Source organism: Erythrolamprus reginae, chromosome 2 (assembly GCF_031021105.1).
Source record: "Erythrolamprus reginae isolate rEryReg1 chromosome 2, rEryReg1.hap1, whole genome shotgun sequence".
Classification (NCBI taxonomy): Eukaryota; Metazoa; Chordata; class Lepidosauria; order Squamata; family Dipsadidae; genus Erythrolamprus; species Erythrolamprus reginae.
Window position 1 is genome coordinate 310,550,810 of NC_091951.1, and position 21,200 is coordinate 310,572,009.

The following is a 21,200-nucleotide window of genomic DNA, read 5'->3' on the forward strand; positions in this document are numbered from 1 at the left end:
TCAAAGAGACAAGTGCAATGTATTGATTAAGAGATAGATAGATGGATGGATGGATGGATGGATGGATGGATGGATGGATGGATGGATGGACGGAAAGAATATAATAGACAGACAGACACAGGGGTGAAATGTTTCCAATTTCGCTCGTATCAGTCATAAGAGAGATTCACTGAGAGAGCGCGACCCACAAACACACTGCCATTTGGGTTCTTTTATCCACTATGCATGCACAGGCGCTTTGCACTTCGCAGAGTGTAAAAGTACCCATAATGGTGGGTGTTGAGATGGGTAGGCAGAGCTCGCACTCCCTTTGCGACTGGGTTTCCAACAACCAATAGGCATGAGCGAGACTGGGAGCATTTTATCCCTGATATATACAGTAGATAGCTAGATAGTAGATAGATGATAGATAGATAGATAGTAGATAGATAGATAAGATAGATAGATAGATTTTTTTTTCTACCTCCATTTACTCTTGCTCACAATAGCTCCCTATACAGAAATTTATGTATACTCTCTATTATATTTAAATTCTCTAGTGAAACTATATAGGGAACTATTGTGAGCAATTACTAAAGAAGGGGGGAGGGAATCCACCAGCTGTTTCTTTCTTTTTCTGGAGTCTACAGAAATTAGATTTCTGGAATCATTTATAATTGTGAATGATTTTCTGGTATAAATCACATCGGATATGAACTAGATAATAGCTTAGATTATAAATTTTATCTGGAAAAAGGTAGCGTAAGAATGTATTACACTAAAGCTTATTTAGAGAAATTGAAATTACACATAACAAATACTAAATCAATAATCAGAACTTAACATAGCTAATTATTTTATTATATTATATTTATTAGATTTGTATGCCGCACCTCCTCCGTAGACTCGGGGCGGCTCACAACAATTAACTAAGACAATGGTAAGAACAAATCTAATAATTTAAAAAACACTAAATAACCCATTATTAAAAGCAAACATACACACAAACATACCATGTGTAAACTGTATAGGCCCCAGGGAGAGATATCTCAGTTCCCCCCATGCCTGACGGCAGAGATGGGTCTTAAGAACTTTTACAAAAGGCAAGAAGGGTGGGGGCAGTTCTAATCTCACGGGGGAGCTGGTTTTCAGAGGGGTCGGGCCACCACAGAGAAGGCTCTTCTCCTGGGTCCACGACCAAACGACATTGTTTACTCTGTGGGACCTAACCGGATCGCTGGGATTCGTGCCGCAGAAGGTGGTCCCGGAGATATGTCTGGTCCGATGCCAGTGAAGGGCTTTATAGGTTCATAACCAACACTTTGAATGTTGACCGGAAATTGATCGGCAACCAATGCAGACTGCGGAGTGGTTGGTGTAACATGGGCATACCTTGGGAAGCCCATGATTGCTCTCGCAGCTGCATCTGCACGATCTGAAGTTTCCGAACACTTTTCAAAGGCAGCCCCATGTATAGAGCATTACAATAATCGAACCTCGAGGTGATGAGGGCATGAGTGACTGTGCATCATAGAATCATAACCATTATCAGAATCAACATCCTTAGCTATTCATCCAAAGCCATGGAAGAGATACTTGTCCAAAACCAAAATGATTGTGTATGTTTAGCAGTAAATGAAAACCATCAAAGAACTGATACTGTTTGGCTCAACTCAGTTGCACACTTTCCAATGGAAGCAATAGTAAAAATAAAGGGTAGGTAGTCCTGCTGTTTCAAACTGCTAAGTATTCATGTTTAAAATTGTTACTCGGCCCTCCTGGGAATAAAGACCAATGAAGCTGCTAAAAGATACTATTAAAATGTTGTTCCTCTTGTTCTAAATGAACAAAAAGTGGTTTGAATAGCAAATATTGAACATGAAGGGCTGTTTCATACCTACACTGTGTGTAAATTGCTGAAATTGTTGAAACTATGTTGGAAAAAAATATATTTAGAAGGAAAAAAAACGGAGTTAAATAGTGATCTTGCTTTCTCAACTAGAGGTCAGTAGATCACTGCAGTTTCAGGGCCTGAAAATTGTATTATACATGGGAAAACAAATATTTTAAAAAATCTATTGCAAACTGTAGATTTGAGAAGAAAACATATTGCATCACATGAAATAAAACTCCTTATTGCAATTTTTTCAGTGTTCTTGGGATGTAGCAAACAGAGAATGAACATGCTGCGAGGAGGATATATATAAAATTAGTCCTTATACACTTCTTTACACATTAGATGGTTCTCTTTACAAATGAGAAAGTTCGCTCTCACACAAGATTTGTATTGTATCCCAGTTTGGCAATTCTAAAATAACCTCTTTCAGATAGCCACGTAATTGGATTTAGAGTCAAATTGTAACCAGAATTTGGAAATGTATAGTGATCATAAGAAAATCAGAAATGCCCACAATTTTATTAAATGTTAAATATAACTGCAAGCCTTGGAAAGCATTGCCCTGGCAGAGTATCATTGCAGAATTTTAGGACAAATCTACAGCAATTTTAGTGGCAAATATTTTGATTTTTTTTAAAAGTATAGGATAATACATCTACTGTACATTTTGGGTTTAAAATAAGTGTTATATTATTTAACTTTTGATTCCCACCCTGAAATATAAGTAATTTATACTGTAATATGTAGCATGATATCATGTACCATATGTGCATCTGGTACATGATATCATACTGCATATTACAGTATAAATTACTTGTATTAAAGACTACCTGAAAATCCCATATATGTATGCTTTGAGAATTTTTTTAAAAGAAAAGTGACAGAGATATCAAGGTATGTGGAAGCATACAAGGTTGAAGGATCTTACGGTCATAAGAAAAAGAAAACTAAAGTACAGTGGTACCTCATCTTAAAAATGCCTCTTCTAACGAACTTTTCAAGATACGAACCCGGTGTTTAAGATTTTTTTGCCTCTTCTTCCGAACTATTTTCACCTTACAAACCCAAGCCGCTGCTCCTGGGATGAAGGGTTTCTTTTTTTTTCTTTTTTGAAGAAAGAAAAGGCAGGGGTGGCTTGGAGGGGGAAAGACTTTGCATTAACAAAAGTAGGAGAAACAGCATGCTTGCAGAGGCACTGAAAGGGTATCTTTTGAAGAAAGAAAAGGGAGGGGCGGCTTGGAGGGGGAAAGACTTTGCAGAGAACAGCGTGCTTGCAGAGGCACTGAAAGGGTGTCTTTTGAAGAAAGAAAAGGGAGGGGCGCCTCCCTTGCCTTTCTTCCTTCCCACTCACCCTTTAGCCTAGCCTTGGTTCTTCCACCCGCCCCCTTTAGCTGCTCATCCCTGCCCTCTGTCACCTCCCTTCTAAAGTTTGGGATTTTGCACTAATTATTTGCTTTTACATTGATTCCTATAGGAAACATTGTTTAAATACTCAGAAAAAAGACCAATCCCTTTTCATCCAAGTCTGCAGGACATAAATAATGAATATGACTCTCACAAAAGCAGATTTGGCAACAGTAAAACCAATTAAGAAAGTATGTCCTGAGTCCCCCTTCATTGGGTGTGTTCAATGAAGATTGGACAGCCATATATCTGAGGTGCTCTATTTTGAATTCTTCCACTAAGTATAAACTTGGGCATGATGGTCTAAATAGTCTAATCCAATTCTAATAATAGCCTCAGTCTTACAGCAGGAGTATTCAGTATGTACAGTGGTACCACTTCTTACGAACGCCTCTACTAACAATCTTTTCTAGATACGAACCTGGTGTTTAAGATTTTTTTGCCTCTTCTACTGAACTATTTTTACCTTATGAACCCAAGCCACCGCCGCTGGATGCCCCATCTCCAGACTTCCATTGCCACGCAAAGCGCTGGGATTCCCCTGAGCCCTCCCCACCTCCAGACTTCTGTTGCCAGATGAAGTGCCCGTTCTTGCATTGATGGAATTCCCCTGAGGCTCCCCTCGCTGGGCTTCCCTTCATTTTTGCCGGGCGCTGCTTTGAATCCCAGTGAGGGGAGGCTCAGGGGAATCCCAGCAATGCAAGAACGGGCGCTTCGGCTGGCAATGGAAGTCCAGAGACGCGGATTCCCCAGCTGCACAAGGCAAAAGCGGTGACTTTTGGGATGGGATTGCATGCATTATTTGCTTTTACATTGATTCCTATGGGGAAAATTCCTTCTTCATACAAATTTTCTACTTACAAACCTGGTCACGGAACAAATTAAGTTCGTAAGAAGAGGTACCACTGTATTAATTTTATTTATTTATTTAGAACATTTATATTGCCACCTACTTGTATATGGCGACTGAAGGATATAAAAACAGTATATAAAAAATGAAAATAATAAAATATTAATCCCCACACCAATAGTATAATAATATTGTTTTTAAAAAATCAATTAAACTCTTATTAACGCTAGTGCAGCATCGTTCCTTAACTTCACTGTACTACTAGTAGATTAAGGGTGGGTAAATCAAGAGTTCATTCTTATTTTATCCATTTTTGCTACAATAAATTCTCTCTGTAGTATTTTCAGATTTTTTCCAAATATATTGCCTGGGGTGGGGGTTGCTTGTTGGAGATCATTGTAACTACTGCAGAGAAGACAGTTTAATTGCATCCCACAGCTATTATTGAAAGATAAAGGGAGCATTTCAAACAACCTTATGCTAGGCAATTAAACAGACTGAATTTCCTAAACATTTCTTCATAATTTGAATGGAACCTGACTGTTAAAGAATATGTTACTTTTATTAAATGGTTTGAATACTTTTAAAATTCAAGTTAAACCTTATCTTTTATCTTTTATTTTTATTGATAAAGCCCCCCCAAAAAAGCTCAAATATGTAGTTTCATTCTATAACATTCTTCCATCCCTTTAATATTACACTAGTTTATGTTAAATGGGTTTTAAGGGTCTGTGTTAATACTTATTCTCAGCTGATGAGGATTGCAATGAAAAAACCCCAAAGAATTTGTTTGTTTGTTTGTTGTTTGTCTGTCAAACCCTATACTAGATAACACATATAAGTATAAACATGGACATGAGCAAGGAATGAGTACAAGTAAATGGGGAGAGTAGGACAGGGACGGTAGGCACGACAATGCATTTATGCACACTTCCTTTTGTGGACCTCTTAGGAATGCTGTGAGGTCCACGGTAGACAATTTAAGGTTGAAGCTATGGGAGTTTGAGGATGTAACAACGGAGGCATTCCATGCATTGACCACTATTTTGTTGAAGTTGTATTTTCTGCAATTGAGTTTGGAGTGGTTTACCTTGATTTGGTATATATTGTTTGCACATGTATTATTAAGATTGAAGCTTTAGAGGCAGAACATTGCAGCAGACAATTTTTGTGTACTACACTTAGGTCAGACCATAGTTGGCATAATTCTAAGTTGTCTAAGGCCAACATTTCAAGGCTGGTGGCATAAGGTATTATCTTGTGAGCAGAGGAATATTCTTCTTGTGAAATATCTCTGGACTTGTCAATTGTGTCCAATTGTCTAATTGTCCAATATACAGTGTGGATTCCAGGCAGACAAGTTGTATTCAAGAATTGGTCTGCCAAAGGTTTTATATTCTCTAGTTTGCAATGTTACCAGAGAAGAATGCAGCTCCATGAGCAAGGAAAGAAACTTCAAAATAGTTTTGGAAAAAAGATATCAGGTTGTAACTTGTTTCTGTTTGATACTATTATATAGATGTCACCAAGATAACAGAAAATAGTCTTGAGTCTCTGAGAAGGGTTGCTAACAAAATAACTTGAGCATCTCATTGTTTTACAAGGGCACCTTGTTATTTGTTAAATTAGGATGGATGGCTATATCACTTTTGCTTTTGTTCTGTTTCTCATTTTCTTGATGGATAAGTTCATTTCAGCCTATTTCCACACATCTGTCCTCTACCCCCAATGACGTAAATAGTCCATACATGAAATAATATATCTAAATATGTATATTTTTGTATATATTAATATGTACGTTTATACTTTCTTCCAAAATATATCAATTTTGGTGTTCATAATTTTAATACATATTTTTTTGCGCACTAGTGAATTGCACAGTAAAATTCTAAAAATTGAAAATTCCCAGACAAGGATTCTGGTTTACATAAAATTTGATATGATACATCTTCATAAAAAATTCTAACCAAATGTTTGTTTCTTTGTTTTTCGCATTTCTGACTGTCTCTGTCATAGAGGGGACTTTTTCTCACTAATTTTGAGAGCCCAGATTGCTTTACTAATTCAGGCATCAAGATAGAAAGCAGGAGATTGTAAATTCTCAACAGGGTCAGCTGATTTTAAATGAGTCACTCTCATTTAGGCCAGTCCCATCTCACAGGATTTTGTTGTGGAGAAAATAGGAAGAGGTATGCCTTGAGTTATTTATTAAAATAATAAATATGAGAAATGAATAAATAATAAATAATTTTTTGCTCATTAATTTCCAGTATTTGTAATGCTTTTATTCATTTTGTTGTTCTACTACATTGTCCTCAGCTAGCATGAACTATTCACTTTATAATATTCACCTTGGGTTTTTATTAAATCATCCAGGAAAGATTTCTATGACAGATGCTAAGCCATGCTATAATATTTAGCTATTAAAAAAATCAAGTCTTTAGTTAACTCTACCATATAGAATTTAAAAATATTATTTTCCAAGCTGAATTATAATAATAGCTTGCTATAAATATTTTATTTATTTGTTTGTTTGTTTGTTTATATTTTGTCAAACATGTATATGGATATGAACAAAGCATAAACATTAAAATGAATATCTAAAAGTACAAGCATGGTTTTGAATACATGGTATTTTAAGAAATATACAGGGACTTTAGTACAGGGCACACTAGTGCACGTATGCATGCCCCTTATAGACCTCTTAGAAGTGGTGTGAGGTCAATGATAGACAGTTTAAGGTTTGAGGTTTGGGGAAGAAACAACAGAGTCAGCTAATAAGAATAGCGATGCTGAATCAGGCCAAAGCCCATCGAGTCCAGCATTCTGTGCCACACAATGGCCCACCAATTGTCTTTGGGGATCTTGAGCAGAAAGAGAAGGCAAAACCCTCCGTTTCCCTCGAACCTCAACAAATGGTACATGTGCCACCTCTATGTTGCTTGAGGCAGGCAGGATTCCCTTGAGTACCATTTGTTGGGGGTCAGGGGAAAGGGAGGGTCTTGCCTTCTCTTTCTGCTCAAGATCCCCATAGACAATTGGTGGGCCACTGTGTGACGAAGAATGCTGGACTCGATGGACATTGGCCCTGATTCAGCATGGCTCTTCTTATGTTCTTATGTTCTTATGACCTCTCCCGATTCCTAAGAGGTCAGTAAGGGGCATGCATAAGTGCACCAGCCTGCCTTCCATCCCCATCTCCTAATGTTTCTTTTTTACTAGTATCATGTAAATAATTATCAATATATCTTTGTATTCCACAAATATGACAAAACAAATAAATAAATAATAATAAATAAATAAACACTGTCTTGGGAACACTTCTGTGAACAAGTACAGGGTTTGATAAAGTGTTACCTATTTTGACCGCTTGTTGCTTATTTGACAGGAACACAGTAATGCATTTGTTCCTAAAAATTGTTTCATGTCCTTGTCCAATTAATTTATATGTGTGTGCGTGTGTGTGTGTGTGTCTAAGGGCTGGCACAACAGTGTGACAATATATGAGAAACAAGGTCACTAGAGATTTTAGGCTAGAATGTTGATGTGTTGACGCAGAACAAAAAGACAGAAAAAAGTGACAAGCCACAAGGACTGAGTGACAATTTCTAATCGAATTATTAATTTGCTACTTTGACTCACTGGGAATAACTTGTGCTATTTTTCCAAGGACATTCTTTATTCTTGTCCCTCTTCTTTACAATTTTTTTTGTTTTATTCTTTTTTATTTCCTGCAACCTTGCCAGCATAAATTTTCTAAACTTGCAACCCCATAATTTATCATTTTATTCATGATGAAATATATGCACAATGTGGTAAATCAAAAAGGACTTAAGGCAGCACGCAAAATTTAAAGTAACAATTCACAACCAAATCCAAAAACTATCAATGCACTGGGAAAATACACAAAAAAGAACATTCTACCACCTATCACCAATCAAGCAGAATTGCAAATCTGTTTCCTCCCTTGTGAGAAGCCAAATTTAAAGCTTTCCTGAAAGATGGTATAATTGGTGCCAAATAGACCTTAAAGGAAGAACTAAACAATGACACATAAAGCACATGTCTAAAATATGTGATATATGCATGCTAAACATCATTTCAATAAAGCAGCCAGTCAATATTGGCTAAAAAATAATTGGTTCCTCCTACAGTCCATAATATCCAAATTAGCTATATCCAAATCCATAATGAGAAGGCATCTTCTTTCTCTTAATCTTTCTCAAAATCTCAAAAGTCTCAAAACTGTACATTGCCTCCTGAAAACCCTTTAGTTATTACAATCTTTGTTGTCACTGAATTTTTTTGTCCTTCAAGTTGAGTTTATCCTCTTCTCCTAGCTTAGTCTCTTCACTGTTCCAGCACATTGTCCATCTTTGTCTCTTTTTCAACCCAAGAAGACAAACTCTACTACTTTTCACTCCTGCACTCTCATCTATAACTTCAGTAATTTTGCATCATAATGTTATTTTTCTCTTGCTAATATGTAATAATAATCCATAATGATACTTTACTCTTTTGCCTATTACTATTGGCACAATTTTTGCTTTCTTTTGCCAGTGACTACTTCTATTTGAATATCTTTGTATTTTGTTCTTTCTCTTCTATTCTGCTGTTTCCAGGTACTGATATAATTATTACTATTAGTTGGCCGTACAGTCATCATCACACACAGTAAATCACAATTGAATTTAGACTGGATTCCATATTTTTATCCACCTATCAAGTCCTTCCCAAGGACATGAGATAGCATTGTTGTTTAATGTTAAAGGTATTGTCATTTGATGTTAAAGGTACTGCTGCACGCTGCAAGCCTATCCAAGTAAAATTGCAATAGACTCATGGTGATTTGTCAATATCAGTAATGCTCCAAATGTTTTGGGATTGCACAAAAGGTGCTTACACACAAAAATGTAAAATCACGACTGCCAGTTCTCTAGCTGCTGTTGTACTTGATATGCATTTTTACTCAAAACCTAGGACATTGTGATTTCTCAGTAGAGTACGTGTGTGGATATAAGCAGTGTGGCTTTTTTGTAATAGATAGATGAACATTTTGTCAATATGCATATTTTCTAAGTGGCATCCAAGATTTTTGGGTGTGGCACCCAGGGTGCTAATAACCACTGGAACCACTACAGTCGGTTTATGCCATAATCTTTCGATTTCGATTTTTACATTTTGACACTGTCTGATCTTCTTGAGTTCTTTGTCCGCTATTCTATGATATGCTGGCAATATTCAATTATCTAGTCATTTGTTTTTAAACCCAGTTAATTATGATATGTTGTAAGTCAGATTGTATTCAGAATTCCTGCAATATTTTTAGCTGCTCATTTTCAACAACTTTTAAAGTCATTTTTTGTCACTGGCACATAACAATTTTTATCAATGTTCCAGGGAATAATGTTGGCGATTGTATTATGTCATTTATTTATTATTTATTTATTATTTGGATTTGTATGCCGCCCCTCTCCGAAGACTCGGGGCGGCTCACAACAAGTGAAAAACAATCCAATACAATCCAATTAATTAAAATATTATGAGTTTAAGAAAATCCCCTATACTAACATACACACATACAGGCATACCATATATAACTTCAACGTGCCCAGGGGAGATGTTTAGTTTCCCCATGCCTGACGGCAAAGGTGGGTTTTGAGGAGTTTACGGAAGGCAGGAAGAGTAGGGGCAGTTCTGATCTCCGGGGGGAGTTGGTTCCAGAGGGCCGGTGCCGCCACAGAGAAGGCTCTCCCCCTGGGGCCCGCCAACCGGCATTGTTTAGTTGACGGGACCCGGAGGAGGCCCACTCTGTGGGACCGAATCGGTCGCTGGGATTCGTGCGGCAGAAGGCGGTCTCGGAGATATTCTGGTCCAGTGCCATGAAGGGCTTTAAAGGTCATAACCAACACTTTGAATTGTGACCGGAAACTGATCGGCAGCCAATGCAGACTGCGGAGTGATGGAGAAACATGGGCATACCTGGGTAAGCCCATGACTGCTCTCGCAGCTGCATTCTGCACGATCTGAAGTTTCCGAACACTTTTCAAAGGTAGCCCCATGTAGAGAGCATTACAGTAGTCGAACCTCGAGGTGATGAGGGCATGAGTGACTGTGAGTAATGAGTCCCGGTCCAGATAGGGCCGCAACTGGTGCACCAGGCGAACCTGGGCAAACGCCCCCCTCGCCACAGCTGAAAGGTGGTTCTCTAATGTGAGCTGTGGATCGAGGAGGACGCCCAAGTTGCGGACCCTCTCTGAGGGGGTCAATGATTCCCCCCCCAGGGTAATGGACGGACAGATGGGATTGTCCTTGGGAGGCAAAACCCACAGCCACTCCGTCTTATCCGGGTTGAGCTTGAGTCTGTTGACACCCATCCAGGCCCCAACAGCCTCCAGGCACCGGCACATCACTTCCACCGCTTCGTTGACTGGGCATGGGGTGGAGATGTAAAGCTGGGTATCATCGGCATATTGATGATACCTCACCCCATGTCCTTGGATGATCTCACCCAGTGGTTTCATGTAGATGTTAAATAGCAAGGGGGAGAGGACCGACCCCTGAGGCACCCCACAAGGGAGAGACCTAGGAGTCGACCTCTGACCCCCCACTAACACCGACTGCGACCGGCCAGAGAGGTAGGAGGAGAACCACTGAAGCACAGTGCCTCCCACCCCCAACCCCTCCAACCGGTGCAGAAGGATACCATGGTCGATGGTATCGAAAGCCGCTGAGAGATCGAGGAGCACCAGGACAGAGGATAAACCCCCGTCCCGGGCCCGCCAGAGATCATCCATCAACGCGACCAAAGCGGTTTCTGTGCTGTAACCGGGCCTGAAGCCCGACTGCTGGGGACCTAGATAATCGGCTTCTTCCAAGGACCGCTGGAGCTGGAGTGCCACCACCTTCTCGACAACCTTCCCCATGAAGGGAAGGTTGGAGACTGGACGATAGTTGTTGAGTACTGCTGGGTCCAGGGAAGGCTTCTTGAGGAGGGGGCGCACAAGCGCTTCTTTATAGAGTGATGGAAAAACTCCCCTCCCCAAGGAAGCGTTGGTAATCTCCTGGGCCCAGCTCCGTGTCACCTCCCTGCTGGCCGAGACCAACCAGGAGGGACACGGATCCAGTAAACAGGTGGCGGAACTCACAGCTCCAATGGCCTTGTCCACTTCATCAGGTGTCACCAGATCAAACTCTTCCCAGACAGGTGGACAAGTACGTGCCCCAGTCACCTTGACTGACTCGTTGTCAGTCGACTCTGTTTTACAATTGGAGTCGAGGTCGGCCCGGATCTGAGTGACTTTATCAGCGAAAAACGTGTTAAACTCCTCGGCACTACTCTGCAAGGGCTCCCCAACTCCCCCCTGGTTAAGAAGGGAGCGGGTCACCCTAAACAGAGCGGGCCGGGCGGGATTCCGCTGATGCAATCAAGGCGGCATGGTACGCGCATCTTGCCGCCTTGAGCGCCACTTTGTAAGTCTTAATAAAAGCTCTTACAAGTGTTCGATCAGATTCAGACCTACTCTTCCTCCATCGCTTCTCTAGACGTCTCTTTTGGCGTTTCAACTCCCGGAGCTCCTCGTTGAACCATGGGGCTCTACGGGGTCTAGCGCCACGGAGAGGTCGCAAAGGCGCAATCCGGTCGAGAGCCTCCGCAGCAGCTGTATTCCAGGCCTCCGCAAGAGACTCCACCGAACTGTGGATGAGTGCCTCTGGAATAACCCCAAGCGCCGTCTGGAAACCCTCTGGATCCATTAGGCGTCTGGGGCGGAACATCTTCATTGGTTCCGCCTCCCTGCGGGGAAGGATTGGAGCCAGGAAGTCAAGCCTTAGTAGAAAATGGTCTGACCATGACAAAGGCACTGCTTCTAAGCCCCTTAGTCTCAGACCATTGCTCAATTGCTCGGAAAGGAATACCATGTCAGGTGCGTGCCCCCCCTCATGAGTCGGACCCCGTACTACTTGAGTCAGGTCCATGGCTGTCATGGTGGCCATGAACTCCTGTGCCAACCCCAAGGTTTCGCCGAGTGACGGCAGGTTGAAGTCCCCCAAGACAATAAGTCTGGGGAACTCCACCGCCAACCCGGCTACCTCCTCGAGTAGCACAGGCAGGGCTTTTGACACGCAGCTGGGAGGCAGGTACGTGAGAAATAAGCCCACCTGAACCCCTAAGTCCAACCTCATAAAGAGTGACTCGCAACCCGCAATTTCCGGAGCAATGAGTCCACGTAGGCAAAGGCTCTCCCTGGCTATAATAGCCACTCCTCCCCCCCTTCCCTGGGGTCGAGGTTGATGCCATATCTGAAACCCAGCTGGGCAAATTTCAGAGAGAGGAACACCTCCCTCTGGGCCCAGCCAGGTTTCAGTGATACATGCCAGGTCGGCCTCCTCATCCAGGATCAAATCCCGGATGAGGAGAGCTTTATTTACCACCGACCTGGCATTAAGCAGCAGCAACCTGAGTCCAGGGCCAGAGTTACACTCATCACCAGTACCCAGGATTGGGCTCACAGAGTTGGAACAAGGGACCGTTATTAAGCAACGGTCTCTCGTTCCCCTGGAACGGCTAACTCCGTGGCCCCCCGCCATATCTGCCTCTCCCCAGCAACACTGAAATATTCCGACCCTCTGCCACCCCAGAGATCGGTGTCCCTCCCTCCCCTGTCTCCCGGGCGTCAGGTGGGCCAAATCTGTTCATTCGCACTACTGTCAATCAACTCATCCATACCATATCCCCCACCCACCCCGACCCCCCCAATCATACCAATCATTCCATTCATACCCACACGTATATGTACCCCCAGTCACCCATTATATAAAACCCCAATTATGTTAAAAAAGCAATTAAATTGATAGCAGTATAAAAATAGCAATTAAGAACGATATTAATATTAAAAACACTATTAAAACTAACTAAAAATAACAATAAAAATACAAACATAGGTAATAATGAATAATTCAATTCGATTAGGAAATACGGTCAGCAGCAACTAATAAAAGTGCTAAGTTCTCAAAGTGCCAAGTTTCCCAAAATGTCAAGTTTTTCAAAGTGCCAAGTTTTTCAAAGTGCCAAGTTCCTCAAAAGTGCCAATTTTCTCAAAGTGCCAAGTTCTCAGGGGCAGAGGTTATTCAAAAGTCAAGGATCATTCAGCATCTCTCTCCCTCCCCCCCAGACTAGGGAGGGGGGGCATCCATGTCTGTAAAACTCTCCCACCATCAGACCTTGATCTACCAGTCCTCCTCCCTTGGTCTCCTTTCAATCTCCTCTCTCCTATCGCAATGGTCGGTCCTCCGTCTGCCAGGTCTCCTCCAGCGCCGAGCGCACCCACCGCACAGCTGCTCGGCGTCTTGGTCTGCCTGGCTGTCAAGTTCACTCGCTCCACAGGGGCCGCCATCTTCCGAGCCCTAGCTGATCGAGGCTCCCAGCTCTTAACTCTCCCACGGCAAAACCAAGGAGAGGACGCACACACAGGAACCGGACACCGAGACTAGGAACTTTCAACTCACCAACATGCACACTGGTGTTCAAACTAATTCAAAATTACCTATATTATTGTTGTTATCACCGTAGTCCGGCGGAGCAGCGGCATCCCTCCTTCCTTCCCGCTGCTCCGCCGGAACCGGAAAAGAAAAACCGCCAGCAGCCCCCTCCGGTCCTCCGCTGGGCTGGGCTCCTCAGGAGACGGCCAGGTCGCAGCGGCTCTCACCCGCCCCCACGCTGAGCGTCTCGGATGTTCCTCCGCTTTTCTGGCGTCTTGGGGGATCTTAAGTAGCCGCCAGCAGCCCCCTCCGGTCCTCAGCTGGGCTGGGCTCCTCAGGAGACGCCCAGGTCGCAGCGGCTCTCACCCGCCCCCACGCTGAGCGTCTCGGATGTTCCTCCGCTTTTCTGGCGTCTTGGGGGATCTTAAGTAGCCGCCAGCAGCCCCCTCCGGTCCTCAGCTGGGCTGGGCTCCTCAGGAGACGCCCAGGTCGCAGCGGCTCTCACCCGCCCCCACGCTGAGCGTCTCGGATGTTCCTCCGCTTTTCTGGCGTCTTGGGGGATCTTAAGTAGCCGCCAGCAGCCCCCTCCGGTCCTCAGCTGGGCTGGGCTCCTCAGGAGACGCCCAGGTCGCAGCGGCTCTCACCCGCCCCCACGCTGAGCGTCTCGGATGTTCCTCCGCTTTTCTGGCGTCTTGGGGGATCTTAAGTAGCCGCCAGCAGCCCCCTCCGGTCCTCAGCTGGGCTGGGCTCCTCAGGAGACGCCCAGGTCGCAGCGGCTCTCACCCGCCCCCACGCTGAGCGTCTCGGATGTTCCTCCGCTTTTCTGGCGTCTTGGGGGATCTTAGGTAGCCGCCAGCAGCCCCCTCCGGTCCTCAGCTGGGCTGGGCTCCTCAGGAGACGCCCAGGTCGCAGCGGCTCTCACCCGCCCCCACGCTGAGCGTCTCGGATGTTCCTCCGATTGTGTAATTGTGTAATTGTTTTGCATGAGTTAGATCTAAATTTCTTTAGCCTCTTTTCACAATCTGCAGGTTGAATCATCTGACATTTTTTGCATTTTTGCAAGGCCTGACACAGGCCTTGATTGCATTATTTTACATACCTTGTTCTTAAGCAGCCAAAATCAAGCCTTCCAGTTTGTATTGTTCCAGTATGTAAGCCATTGTCACAGTTTATCTTTCTCCTGTGTTCCTTCAGTCTTTTGTTGAAACTGACCATGTACTTTTTTTTCCTTGCCAAAATTCTGTTCTTGTTTTCATTATATGGATGTTCATGTTTTGTTTCCTGAACGTTCCATAAGTTCCAATTTTTAACTTGCATCAATGCTTGTTCTTGGCTGTGTCTTATGTAATCAGCCTATGTATGCTTTTCTTCTTTGATAATTTGACCTGAAGTAAACCTCTTCCTCCATTTCCGAGGAGCACATGTAATCTATCAATATTACCAGGGGGATATAATGGATTGTGAATAGTTATTACATTTCTTATTTTTCAGGCCAGCTTGTGTCCAATTAATAATTCCAGCACTGTATCATATCACAATAAGGCCCAGGTATTGAGGAGTTTGATGGTTTTTCTGCCATTTATTTTTATCTTTAGAAACATAGAAAACTGATGGCAGAAAAAGACCTCATGGTCCATCTAGTATGCCCTTATACTATTTCCTGTATATTATCTTACAATGGATATATGTTTATCCCAGGCATGTTTAAATTCAGTTACTGTGGATTTACCAACCACGTCTGCTGGAAGTTTCTTCCAAGGATCTACTACTCATTCAGTGAAATAATATTTTCTCACGTTGCTTTTGATCTTTCCCCCAACTAACTTCAGACTGTCCCCTTGTTCTTGTGTTCACTTTCCTATTAAAAACACTTCCCTCCTGAACCTTATTTAACCCTTTAACATATTTAAATGTTTCGATCATGTCCCCCCTTTTCCTTCTGTCCTCCAGACTATATAGCTCACTTTTGCTCACTTTTTGGATGGATTCTTAATTAATCCCATTTTAATTAGTCCATGCTATTGCCCCTGCCCCTATGAAATACCATGGCTCTATAGTCCTGTATAGGAAGCCCAGAGAATCACTTGTAAGTGAGGCTGATTAATCCTCTAAGAGTCCTCCCCTCACTTTTTAACTAATATACTCACTCTTGCATCTTTCTGATTTTTAAACTTGAATATGTACTATTAAAGTTCCCCTCACCTTTTAACTAATTTTAATAATATTTAATGACTCTTGCATCTTTCTAATTTTTAAACTTTAATATATATTATTTTGTATAGTTAACCTTTTTATGCACACTACTCAAGATTCCTCTTAGAGGGAGATGGGCAGTTCAGAAATGTGAAAAACAAATAAAAAAATAAAATTAACATTTGATATTTTTGTCGTTAGGGAAATTTTAGGGGGTTCTTTTTTCTTTCTTTCTCATTGTTCTCAGAATTCCCCAGGTAACGTTTTGCTCTGTTAAGTGTCCTAAGTTTATTCTGTATAAATTTCTGTAAAATATTCTGATAAATAAAAAATATTTTCCGGTATATTTCAAAAACTGTGTGGCATACTTCAATTTTATAATTTTCTACATTTAACTCGCATGTTTTGCCCAGTGATTGCTTGAAATCATCACAATTATTTTAAAATTTTCCATCTGCATCCTCTTTCACCCTTCAGAATTTTAAACAAACCCAATTAATTTTCACTTTGGAACTGATGCTTGTGTGATTAACCTTCTGCAATCATCTGGCAAGAAGGAAAAGGAATATACTTCTCCACATTAGCTTATTCCACCTTAGCAAACGAAGCCTAAAATGTGACCTGTATATCATGTAGACATTTACATTTAATCAGTCTGTTTGGATCTTCAAAACAATTACCTTGTTATCATATATCTCTTTGGGATTGATGCCATTTCATTCATTAGCAGCTTTTTAAGAAAAATCTGCAAGCTGCATACCAGTGATAAAATACCATCTCAGTTTTCCAAAAGTGCACATAAACAATATTTTTCCTTATTGTCTGCTTGCAAAATTATGCCCTTTACTGAAGTATCATTACAGGATAATTAAATTAGAAAAGTAGTAAAAATATTTCAGGGACCTACAAACATGTTCTATATTGCTGGAGGGATTGCCTCAATATCTCTCTTTAAATCCATGCCATTTCATGGATGGATGTGTAAACTGTTTTCTTAGTTTTGAGTTTATCTCTGAAATTATCTGTGGATACGCTTCTATCATAGGGTCCCTATCAATCATCCTTATCTCTTTAAAACCAAGCATGCTGACAATTACCCAGTCCGCACAGAGCTGCAAGAGGGTCTCCATCTTATCTTCAACAAAACTGAGGACACTTCCCCTTATGAAGAGACAGCACCCCTTCATTGTATTACATGCATCCAGAACCAAATTGAACAGCATATGCATCTGGCAATTTGTATTCACCAGCCATACACTGAAGAGAAAGTATTGCAAAAATATATGTATACAATACTTATTTGATACAAAAATTGCTATTGAATTCAATTGGAATGAATAGAAACATAGAAGTCTGACGTCAGAAAAAGACCTCATGGTCTCATCTAGTCTGCACTTATACTATTTTCTGTATTTTATCTTAGGATGGATATATGTTTATCCCAGGCATGTTTAAATTCAGTTACTGTGGATTTATCTACCACGTCTGCTGGACGTTTGTTCCAAGGATCTACTACTCTTTCAGTGAAATAATATTTTCTCATGTTGCTTTTGATCTATTCCCCAATTAACTTCAGATTGTGTCCCCTTGTTCTTGTGTTCACTTTCCTATTAAAAACACTTCCCTCCTGGACCTTATTTAACCCTTTAACATATTTAAATGTTTCGATCATGTCCCCCCTTTTCCTTCTGTCCTCCAGACTATACAGATTGAGTTCATGAAGTCTTTCCTGATGCGGAATTCCTTTGCCATAACCTGCACACACACACACCAAGCTCTAATGCAAGGTTATTTCTCTCTCTCCCTCCCACCCACATCTCTCCCTTTCCCTCTCCCCTTCTGTCACCCAGTGTGACAGGCTGTTTTATAAAGAAATACTTTCTAGAAACCCAAACAAATTTACCATTCAAGCACCATTAGTTGCCTTCCAAAAGTCTTATAGATGGGAATGTCCACAGGGTGTGCTAAAAAAATTCTAAAGGATGACAAGCTCTGTTTTTTTATGTTGCTTCGTTATCTCCTCCATATTATGGACACAATCTCTAGACCAGTGATGTGCCATAGCTGACACATGGAGCCATATCTGCTGGCACCCAAGCTGTTGCCCTGGCTCAGCTTCAACATGCATGTGTGTGCCAGCCAGCTGTTTTTTGGCTCACATAGGGGCTCTGGGAGGGCCTTTTTTGCTTCCAGAGAGCCTCCGGGGGAATGGGGGAGGGCGTTTTTACCCTTCCCTGCCTCCAGGGAAGCCTTTAGAGCCTGGGGAGGGTGAAACAAGCCTACTGGGCCCACCAGAAGTTGGGAAACACAAGCCTACTGGGGGGCGGGCGAAGCTGTTTTTGCCCCCCCCCCCAGGCATTGAATTATGGGTGTGGGCACCGGCACATGCGCGATAGTGCGCACCCACGCTCTTTCGGCACCCAAGGGGGAAAAAAGGTCACCATCACTGCTTTGGACACTTCCTTGATCATGGAGTCATTTCCACACTCCAACTTGTCTTTCTGGATAGAATTCATTTAGATTTTTTTAAAAAAAATCTTCATCAGTGTTCTTTCATTCTTACTATGCATATAAATGTAACATGTAACTATCACCAGCTACTTAATGTTTAGTGACACATACTTCATGTACATAACAACAATTCTTATGACCCAAGTTCATACTTTCCCTATATGACCCTCATAATTTATGGTTTCGAATCTATTCATGAACTCTTTATATTGACTCTACAGGAATCATCCAGGTCTCTTATATTCTTCTCCATTTCCTTATTTTCACAAACTTAACAAATATGCATTTTTATTTCTTTCATTTCATTTGCTGATTCATGTTTTTTAGCACTTATATTCCAGATTGCAATCTTCCCTATGCCCTGCGTCCATTATGGTTTTGGTAAATTGAAGCTTTCGGTGATGTATTTAAATAAGACAGAGAGGTTGTACTCTAAGTTCCCAGCATTAGCTGCGTTTCTGCCAAGTACATTTGCTTCTAACAGTAAGAAAACTGATCAGTTTTGATACATTTTCAAGAGTATTCTATAGTACAAAAATCAATTTCAACCCTGCATGAAATTCTTTGTAAATTATAGTTTAATCCTTAATCTAAAAGCTGATAGACAATGTATTTACTGCATCCAACCAAATAGAAAGTAATTACAGTATATTAATAAATTTAGAACATCAATAATAGCACAACATCAATCACGATTTCAATACACCAAAGACTCCACAGTTCAACCTCAAGCTACATACTTTTTCTTCCATTTATTTATTTATTTTATTAGATTTGTATGCCGCCCCTCTCCGTAGACTCGGGGTGGCTCACAACAGCAATAGAACAATTCATAACAAATCTAATAATTTAAAAACATTTTAAAAAACCCCATTATTAATCAAACATACATACAAACATACCATACATAAATTGTATAGGGCCGGGGGAGATATCTCAATTCCCCCATGCCTGGTGGCAAAGGTGGGTTTTAAGGAGTTTATGGAAGGCAAGGAGGGTGGGGGCAGTTCTAATCTCTGGGGGGAGCTGGTTCCAGAGAGTTGGGGCCGCCACAGAGAAGGCTCTTCCCCTGGGACCCACCAAATGACATTGTTTAGTCGATGGGACACGGAGAAGGCCAACTCTGTGGGACCTAATCGGTCACTGGGATTCGTGTGGCAGAAGGTGGTCCCGGAGATATTTGTACCATATATGGATATCAAACACTCCAGAAAGTATGCAAATGGGAGAAAGTTGTATGTAAACAAACCTCCAACAAGGAACAACTGATTGTATATGATTGTCCACCCATGTCAGAATGAAAATCCCACATTCATCAGTACTGGCATGGAAAGCAATATACTTCACTCACTAGAACTGATGGTAGATGGTATTACCAAGTTGGGTAATAAAACCTCTGTAAGTAAACAACCAAGTCGAGAGACACCAAGTACCCATACATAAAATATATCTAATAGTTCATAATACCATAAATATAATGATAGACTGGATTTTAAACAGTCGATAAATATTTAGTGATGCTTTGAGCAACAAATTACTTTTAATAATAAAATACAAGGATCTTTCATTTATTTGCATGTAAGCTAATATATATCTCATAGAACACTTGATCAAAGTTGATGAGAGAAGAGTTTGTGATTATAGATACTTGTAAAAGCACTCAGCATGCTTATATTAAAAATAAATCTTCCTTAATTTAGAAGGATTTGGCCCTTAATAGACTCATTCGTTCATTGGCATCCTACGATCTCAAAAGACTGTGGTATCATCATTATGATGCTCTTTAAAGAGTTCCTAAAATGCCCTATGCAAAGCTGGAGTAACCTCTTTAGAACACGAGGCTTAGGTAGGTTAGTATGGAGGATAGACTGTTACCCAAGTAGCAGATCTCTCCTCTCCATGTCTCTGAAATAATCCAATGGAATGGCAAAGCCAATACGATTGGTTCCAGCTATGTTGCAGGAGAACATTGCTGTACACAGTCACTAATTGCTTCCCAGACTCCAGCTCCAGATTTTGCCTCAAGGTTTACTCCTGAAGCCTTTTCTAATTATGCATATACAGTAGTCCCTCGCTATACCGCGCTTCCCCTACTGCGACTTCACTCCATCGTGGGTTTTCAAGAAATATTAATGAGAAAAATCATTCGCGGATCTTCGCTGGTTCGCGGGTTTCTGAGGAAGTCGATCGGCAGATTTAAACAGCCCGCCAAACTTGATCGGCAGGTTTTTCAAAAAAAAATATATCTAAAATTGTAAATACTGTATTTAAATACTGTATCTAAAATAAATACTGTGTGGGAAGGGTTTATAAACACTTAAAACAATGAAAACTTACCAAACAATTACAATATAAATACTTAAATAAGTACTATCAGTCGATAAATTCCCCATCGCGGATTTCACCTATCGCGGCCGGGTCTGGAACGTAACACCAGCGATAGGTGAGGGACTACTGTAGCCACAAGGCAGTGGAGGTTTGCAGTCAGAGTTTCCCTTCTCCTTGAATATGGTTTTGCCACTTTACCTACCATTGGGACGTAGAGCCCTCCTCTGCCTTCAAAACCATTCACCATTTTCTCCTGTAACTCTGGAAAGGGGCCTTTACAAGGTGCTACCAGCTGGGTCAGCTGGACCAAGGTTTCTTAATGAAGTGCTACTCCTCCAACACAATTGTGCAATAGTAGACTAATAGGCTGATATATTTATAAATCACAGTGTTTTCTTATTTTCAATGAGTATTATATGTGAAGCTTCTGTCATGAAGCCAAACATCTATTTAAAAAAATAGAATAATTTCTTTCTAGGTGTTGTGATTAGCTCTGGCCCAGCTCCTGCCCCAAGGACTGTGGATGTGGGGGAGACATCCACATGCTGCAGGCCTGTT

At 41.4% G+C, this 21,200-nt stretch overlaps 1 protein-coding gene across 1 annotated transcript in view; it reads left to right on the plus strand.

Annotated features, from left to right (window-relative positions):
* EDIL3 (EGF like repeats and discoidin domains 3) overlaps positions 1-21,200 on the plus strand; it is a 322,466-nt gene that overhangs the window by 300,159 nt on the left and 1,107 nt on the right. The window lies entirely within an intron of this gene.